Here is a 9,468-nt window from a genome sequence, read left to right as displayed (position 1 = left end):
CACACCCCCACTACCACACACCCCACTACCACACACTCGGGGCCTCGTAGCCTGGTGGGGGGCCTCGTAGCCTGGTGGATAGCGCGCAGGATTCGTAATTCTGTGGCGCGGGTTCGATTCCCGCACGAGGCAGAAACAAATGGGCAAAGTTTCTTTCACACGGAATGCCCCTGTTACCTAGCAGTAAATAGGTACCTGGGAGTTAGTCAGCTGTCACGGGCTGCTTCCTGGGGGTGGAGGCCTGGTCGAGGACCGGGCCGCGGGGACACTAAAGCCCCGAAATCATCTCAAGATAACCAAGATAACCTCTCGAATAGAACACCCCCACTACCACCACACCCCCCCCCCTATCACACCCCCACTACCACACACCCCCACTACCACACACCCCACTACCACACATCCCCACTACCACACACCCCCACTACCACACCCCCCACTACCACCACACCCCCCCCCTATCACACCCCCACTACCACACACCCCACTACCACACACCCCCACTACCACACACCCCCACTACCACACACCCCACTACCACACACCCCCCACTACCACACACCCCCCACCACCACACACCCCCCACCACCACACACCCCCCACCACCACACCCCCCCCCCACCACCACACACCCCCCACCACCACACACCCCACACCGTCAGGTGGCCATCGACCAGGATCACACCACTACCAGTTATCACAATTCTTTTCGCCTGCCTCCCACCAAGTTTTCGGTGGCAATTTTAACACCTTATTTCAGGTTGTGACTGCGACCCGTGGCGGGGCGCGCGGAGATGACAGGCGTCGCCACCGCTAATGTGAGGACGGAGCCGCTCCCGCGTCCGTAATAACCGTCTCCCGTCAAGGGCTTAAATGACGGTATTAGCGGGTGCCAACGAGAATGCCAGGTGCGGAGACGGTTGGGCTAGTCTCAAGAAACCTGGGGGTAGGATCCTTGTGTGTGTCCCTACGTGTGTGGAGGTGTCGAGTACGACCTTAGGTTCTACTTTCTTTCACATTTGTAGGCTCAGGGTAACCCAAGAATGCAACGGGATTTTATGAAAAACTGTGAACATATTTCACCACGAGTGTTGCCGGGGAATGGTTGGCAAAACCAGCCGAAGTAATCCGCTAGGATTTCCTTCGTCAGATTGTTGATAGATGATGAAGTGGATAGGAATGCTCGTTCAGCGATATGTGTTGCTGTGCGGACACCGAGGCCCCCCGAGTCTGACGGGAAATAATTACTCTTCTCTTGTTTAGACAAGACTAAACAGTCTTGTTCAGACTGTGGGTCACTTACAGAAAGATTAACTGGCTTTTTTGCTCTTAGAGATTACAGTAAACTATCGTACTACCCTATTTAGAAGCTCCTGAATGATGGAGAATGTCTCAGATCGTTGGTTAATCACCTCAGGTTAACCTGTCTCATCTGGTGATGAGATACAGTGCTTCGTGAGCATCAATGTCTTCAATCATCTCAGTCATCGTCTTCGGGTCAGCGATCTTCTCACCAAGGACCTCGTTAATGACCTTCAATTGAATACGAAGCAAAACATCCTGTGCTCGAGCTATAATGGGCCCATTAGAAGATGTTATTTCACACTAAGAAGAGTTCAAGGTGAGGCCTAGAGTCTCTCCTTCCACACACACACACACACACACACACACACACACACACACACACACACACACACACACACACACACACACACACACACACACACACACACACACACACACACACACACACACACACACTGAACATAGGTGTAGGGAGCAGGAGGCCAGATACAAGGTATCATCTGGGAGAGGAAATTCTTCAGGAGTCAGAGAAGGAAAAAGACTTGGGGGTTGATATCACGCCAGACCTGTCTCCTGCAGCACATATCAAGAGGATAACATCAGCGGCATATGCCAGGCTGGCCAACATACGAACGGCATTCAGAAACTTGTGTAAAGAATCATTCAGAACTTTGTATACCACATATGTCAGGCCAATCCTGGAGTATGCAGCCCCAGCATGGAGTCCATATCTAGTCAAGGATAAGACTAAACTGGAAAAGGTTCAAAGGTTTGCCACCAGACTAGTACCCGAGCTGATAGGTATGAGCTACGAGGAGAGACTACGGGAATTAAACTTCACTTCGCTGGAAGACAGAAGAGTTAGGAGGACATGATCACCACATTCAAGATTCTCAAGGGAATCGATAGGGTAGATAAAGACAAGTTATTTAACACAAGGGGAACACGCACAAGAGGACACAGGTGGAAACTGAGTGCCCAAATGAGCCACAGATATATTAGAAAGAACTTTTTTAGTGTCAGAGTGGTTGACAAATGGAATGCATTAGGAGGTGATGTGGTGGAGGCTGACTCCATACACAGTTTCAAGTATAGATATGACAGAGCCCGATAGGCTCAAGGACCTGTACACCAGTTGATTGACAGTTGAGAGGCGGGACCAAAGAGCCAGAGCTCAACCCCCGCAAACACAACTAGGTAACTAGGTAAGTACACATGTATATATACGTGTGTGTGTGTGTGTACACATATAGATCTTGCAACTGAGATGCCCCACGCCTTGGCGGGCGCTCTACGCCCACGCCCACGCTCACGCCCACGCTTACGCCCACGCTCACGCCCACGCTTACGCCCACGCCCACAACATTGGTGATAACGGAGGACAAATTTCTCCCAAAGCAACGCCCATGTTACCATTGGTTGTGGTGTAACTACTGAAGGATTACTGTCACTGTCCTTCCTTCCCTTGTCCAAGGTGGGTCGGGCACCCCCTACCCACCTACCCCCCCATACCCCCCTACCCCCCCCCACCTACCCACTTCCCCCCCCCCCCCAACGCCCCCTCTACAATTCGTTTTGCTGCGATTACAACTATCCAACACGGTAATCGACGCTTTCCGACATGATTGATGAATACCGACATGATTGATGAACTCCGACATGATTGACATGTCTACCGCCCTTCTTTTGATCATAGATGAATTATGTGCACTGATGATCTACGAGATGGTAATGATATACCGCATTCGTTATCGTATGGATGATGAGGCAAGATGGAACTGATGAGTTAGACAAGTACACGCATTCAAGGAAGTGATGATTGTTAGTGTAGAGTAAGAGGGGGGAGAGGCTGTTAACCTGAGGTACCCATACCCCTTCAGGGTATGGGTACCAAATAATACGGGCTTATTAGTCTCGATCTATATATATATATGTATATGTATATATATATATATATATATATATATATATATATATATATATATATATATATATATATATATATTAATAGGGAAGGGATTACCACCTATATACACCACCTAGAAGGGAGTATATATATATATATATATATATATATATATATATATATATATAATCTTTGGACAACACCCACCAGTGGGACTCGAACCCAGAAAGCACAACTACCTTCCAGTAGCTGGCATAACTAGTATGCTTTAACCCACTACGCCATCAGACCTTACAAAAGAAGTAGATAGTTCGAGATATATATATCTCAAACATCTCTACCTCCCGAAGGCACCAGATGAGTGAGGGGTCAGTCTGCAATTTTCGTCAAGCCACTGTCAATGTGAGAGAACTCGTGTCCAGCTTATAAGCCTATACTTGCATAAACCACAAGTGAAGATAAACAATCTTTGGACAACACCCACCAGTGGGACTCGAACCCAGAAAGCACAACTACCTTCCAGTAGCTGGCATAACTAGTATGCTTTAACCCACTACGCCATCAGACCTTACAAAAGAAGTAGATAGTTCGAGATATATATATCTCAAACATCTCTACCTCCCGAAGGCACCAGATGAGTGAGGGGTCAGTCTGCAATTTTCGTCAAGCCACTGTCAATGTGAGAGAACTCGTGTCCAGCTTATAAGCCTATACTTGCATAAACCACAAGTGAAGATAAACAATCTTTGGACAACACCCACCAGTGGGACTCGAACCCAGAAAGCACAACTACCTTCCAGTAGCTGGCATAACTAGTATGCTTTAACCCACTACGCCATCAGACCTTACAAAAGAAGTAGATAGTTCGAGATATATATATCTCAAACATCTCTACCTCCCGAAGGCACCAGATGAGTGAGGGGTCAGTCTGCAATTTTCGTCAAGCCACTGTCAATGTGAGAGAACTCGTGTCCAGCTTATAAGCCTATACTTGCATAAACCACAAGTGAAGATAAACAATCTTTGGACAACACCCACCAGTGGGACTCGAACCCAGAAAGCACAACTACCTTCCAGTAGCTGGCATAACTAGTATGCTTTAACCCACTACGCCATCAGACCTTACAAAAGAAGTAGATAGTTCGAGATATATATATCTCAAACATCTCTACCTCCCGAAGGCACCAGATGAGTGAGGGGTCAGTCTGCAATTTTCGTCAAGCCACTGTCAATGTGAGAGAACTCGTGTCCAGCTTATAAGCCTATACTTGCATAAACCACAAGTGAAGATAAACAATCTTTGGACAACACCCACCAGTGGGACTCGAACCCAGAAAGCACAACTACCTTCCAGTAGCTGGCATAACTAGTATGCTTTAACCCACTACGCCATCAGACCTTACAAAAGAAGTAGATAGTTCGAGATATATATATCTCAAACATCTCTACCTCCCGAAGGCACCAGATGAGTGAGGGGTCAGTCTGCAATTTTCGTCAAGCCACTGTCAATGTGAGAGAACTCGTGTCCAGCTTATAAGCCTATACTTGCATAAACCACAAGTGAAGATAAACAATCTTTGGACAACACCCACCAGTGGGACTCGAACCCAGAAAGCACAACTACCTTCCAGTAGCTGGCATAACTAGTATGCTTTAACCCACTACGCCATCAGACCTTACAAAAGAAGTAGATAGTTCGAGATATATATATCTCAAACATCTCTACCTCCCGAAGGCACCAGATGAGTGAGGGGTCAGTCTGCAATTTTCGTCAAGCCACTGTCAATGTGAGAGAACTCGTGTCCAGCTTATAAGCCTATACTTGCATAAACCACAAGTGAAGATAAACAATCTTTGGACAACACCCACCAGTGGGACTCGAACCCAGAAAGCACAACTACCTTCCAGTAGCTGGCATAACTAGTATGCTTTAACCCACTACGCCATCAGACCTTACAAAAGAAGTAGATAGTTCGAGATATATATATCTCAAACATCTCTACCTCCCGAAGGCACCAGATGAGTGAGGGGTCAGTCTGCAATTTTCGTCAAGCCACTGTCAATGTGAGAGAACTCGTGTCCAGCTTATAAGCCTATACTTGCATAAACCACAAGTGAAGATAAACAATCTTTGGACAACACCCACCAGTGGGACTCGAACCCAGAAAGCACAACTACCTTCCAGTAGCTGGCATAACTAGTATGCTTTAACCCACTACGCCATCAGACCTTACAAAAGAAGTAGATAGTTCGAGATATATATATCTCAAACATCTCTACCTCCCGAAGGCACCAGATGAGTGAGGGGTCAGTCTGCAATTTTCGTCAAGCCACTGTCAATGTGAGAGAACTCGTGTCCAGCTTATAAGCCTATACTTGCATAAACCACAAGTGAAGATAAACAATCTTTGGACAACACCCACCAGTGGGACTCGAACCCAGAAAGCACAACTACCTTCCAGTAGCTGGCATAACTAGTATGCTTTAACCCACTACGCCATCAGACCTTACAAAAGAAGTAGATAGTTCGAGATATATATATCTCAAACATCTCTACCTCCCGAAGGCACCAGATGAGTGAGGGGTCAGTCTGCAATTTTCGTCAAGCCACTGTCAATGTGAGAGAACTCGTGTCCAGCTTATAAGCCTATACTTGCATAAACCACAAGTGAAGATAAACAATCTTTGGACAACACCCACCAGTGGGACTCGAACCCAGAAAGCACAACTACCTTCCAGTAGCTGGCATAACTAGTATGCTTTAACCCACTACGCCATCAGACCTTACAAAAGAAGTAGATAGTTCGAGATATATATATCTCAAACATCTCTACCTCCCGAAGGCACCAGATGAGTGAGGGGTCAGTCTGCAATTTTCGTCAAGCCACTGTCAATGTGAGAGAACTCGTGTCCAGCTTATAAGCCTATACTTGCATAAACCACAAGTGAAGATAAACAATCTTTGGACAACACCCACCAGTGGGACTCGAACCCAGAAAGCACAACTACCTTCCAGTAGCTGGCATAACTAGTATGCTTTAACCCACTACGCCATCAGACCTTACAAAAGAAGTAGATAGTTCGAGATATATATATCTCAAACATCTCTACCTCCCGAAGGCACCAGATGAGTGAGGGGTCAGTCTGCAATTTTCGTCAAGCCACTGTCAATGTGAGAGAACTCGTGTCCAGCTTATAAGCCTATACTTGCATAAACCACAAGTGAAGATAAACAATCTTTGGACAACACCCACCAGTGGGACTCGAACCCAGAAAGCACAACTACCTTCCAGTAGCTGGCATAACTAGTATGCTTTAACCCACTACGCCATCAGACCTTACAAAAGAAGTAGATAGTTCGAGATATATATATCTCAAACATCTCTACCTCCCGAAGGCACCAGATGAGTGAGGGGTCAGTCTGCAATTTTCGTCAAGCCACTGTCAATGTGAGAGAACTCGTGTCCAGCTTATAAGCCTATACTTGCATAAACCACAAGTGAAGATAAACAATCTTTGGACAACACCCACCAGTGGGACTCGAACCCAGAAAGCACAACTACCTTCCAGTAGCTGGCATAACTAGTATGCTTTAACCCACTACGCCATCAGACCTTACAAAAGAAGTAGATAGTTCGAGATATATATATCTCAAACATCTCTACCTCCCGAAGGCACCAGATGAGTGAGGGGTCAGTCTGCAATTTTCGTCAAGCCACTGTCAATGTGAGAGAACTCGTGTCCAGCTTATAAGCCTATACTTGCATAAACCACAAGTGAAGATAAACAATCTTTGGACAACACCCACCAGTGGGACTCGAACCCAGAAAGCACAACTACCTTCCAGTAGCTGGCATAACTAGTATGCTTTAACCCACTACGCCATCAGACCTTACAAAAGAAGTAGATAGTTCGAGATATATATATCTCAAACATCTCTACCTCCCGAAGGCACCAGATGAGTGAGGGGTCAGTCTGCAATTTTCGTCAAGCCACTGTCAATGTGAGAGAACTCGTGTCCAGCTTATAAGCCTATACTTGCATAAACCACAAGTGAAGATAAACAATCTTTGGACAACACCCACCAGTGGGACTCGAACCCAGAAAGCACAACTACCTTCCAGTAGCTGGCATAACTAGTATGCTTTAACCCACTACGCCATCAGACCTTACAAAAGAAGTAGATAGTTCGAGATATATATATCTCAAACATCTCTACCTCCCGAAGGCACCAGATGAGTGAGGGGTCAGTCTGCAATTTTCGTCAAGCCACTGTCAATGTGAGAGAACTCGTGTCCAGCTTATAAGCCTATACTTGCATAAACCACAAGTGAAGATAAACAATCTTTGGACAACACCCACCAGTGGGACTCGAACCCAGAAAGCACAACTACCTTCCAGTAGCTGGCATAACTAGTATGCTTTAACCCACTACGCCATCAGACCTTACAAAAGAAGTAGATAGTTCGAGATATATATATCTCAAACATCTCTACCTCCCGAAGGCACCAGATGAGTGAGGGGTCAGTCTGCAATTTTCGTCAAGCCACTGTCAATGTGAGAGAACTCGTGTCCAGCTTATAAGCCTATACTTGCATAAACCACAAGTGAAGATAAACAATCTTTGGACAACACCCACCAGTGGGACTCGAACCCAGAAAGCACAACTACCTTCCAGTAGCTGGCATAACTAGTATGCTTTAACCCACTACGCCATCAGACCTTACAAAAGAAGTAGATAGTTCGAGATATATATATCTCAAACATCTCTACCTCCCGAAGGCACCAGATGAGTGAGGGGTCAGTCTGCAATTTTCGTCAAGCCACTGTCAATGTGAGAGAACTCGTGTCCAGCTTATAAGCCTATACTTGCATAAACCACAAGTGAAGATAAACAATCTTTGGACAACACCCACCAGTGGGACTCGAACCCAGAAAGCACAACTACCTTCCAGTAGCTGGCATAACTAGTATGCTTTAACCCACTACGCCATCAGACCTTACAAAAGAAGTAGATAGTTCGAGATATATATATCTCAAACATCTCTACCTCCCGAAGGCACCAGATGAGTGAGGGGTCAGTCTGCAATTTTCGTCAAGCCACTGTCAATGTGAGAGAACTCGTGTCCAGCTTATAAGCCTATACTTGCATAAACCACAAGTGAAGATAAACAATCTTTGGACAACACCCACCAGTGGGACTCGAACCCAGAAAGCACAACTACCTTCCAGTAGCTGGCATAACTAGTATGCTTTAACCCACTACGCCATCAGACCTTACAAAAGAAGTAGATAGTTCGAGATATATATATCTCAAACATCTCTACCTCCCGAAGGCACCAGATGAGTGAGGGGTCAGTCTGCAATTTTCGTCAAGCCACTGTCAATGTGAGAGAACTCGTGTCCAGCTTATAAGCCTATACTTGCATAAACCACAAGTGAAGATAAACAATCTTTGGACAACACCCACCAGTGGGACTCGAACCCAGAAAGCACAACTACCTTCCAGTAGCTGGCATAACTAGTATGCTTTAACCCACTACGCCATCAGACCTTACAAAAGAAGTAGATAGTTCGAGATATATATATCTCAAACATCTCTACCTCCCGAAGGCACCAGATGAGTGAGGGGTCAGTCTGCAATTTTCGTCAAGCCACTGTCAATGTGAGAGAACTCGTGTCCAGCTTATAAGCCTATACTTGCATAAACCACAAGTGAAGATAAACAATCTTTGGACAACACCCACCAGTGGGACTCGAACCCAGAAAGCACAACTACCTTCCAGTAGCTGGCATAACTAGTATGCTTTAACCCACTACGCCATCAGACCTTACAAAAGAAGTAGATAGTTCGAGATATATATATCTCAAACATCTCTACCTCCCGAAGGCACCAGATGAGTGAGGGGTCAGTCTGCAATTTTCGTCAAGCCACTGTCAATGTGAGAGAACTCGTGTCCAGCTTATAAGCCTATACTTGCATAAACCACAAGTGAAGATAAACAATCTTTGGACAACACCCACCAGTGGGACTCGAACCCAGAAAGCACAACTACCTTCCAGTAGCTGGCATAACTAGTATGCTTTAACCCACTACGCCATCAGACCTTACAAAAGAAGTAGATAGTTCGAGATATATATATCTCAAACATCTCTACCTCCCGAAGGCACCAGATGAGTGAGGGGTCAGTCTGCAATTTTCGTCAAGCCACTGTCAATGTGAGAGAACTCGTGTCCAGCTTATAAGCCTATACTTG

The sequence above is a fragment of the Procambarus clarkii genome, chromosome 36, assembly GCF_040958095.1.
Source record: "Procambarus clarkii isolate CNS0578487 chromosome 36, FALCON_Pclarkii_2.0, whole genome shotgun sequence".
Classification (NCBI taxonomy): domain Eukaryota; kingdom Metazoa; phylum Arthropoda; class Malacostraca; order Decapoda; family Cambaridae; genus Procambarus; species Procambarus clarkii.
This window is presented reverse-complemented; position numbering follows the sequence as displayed.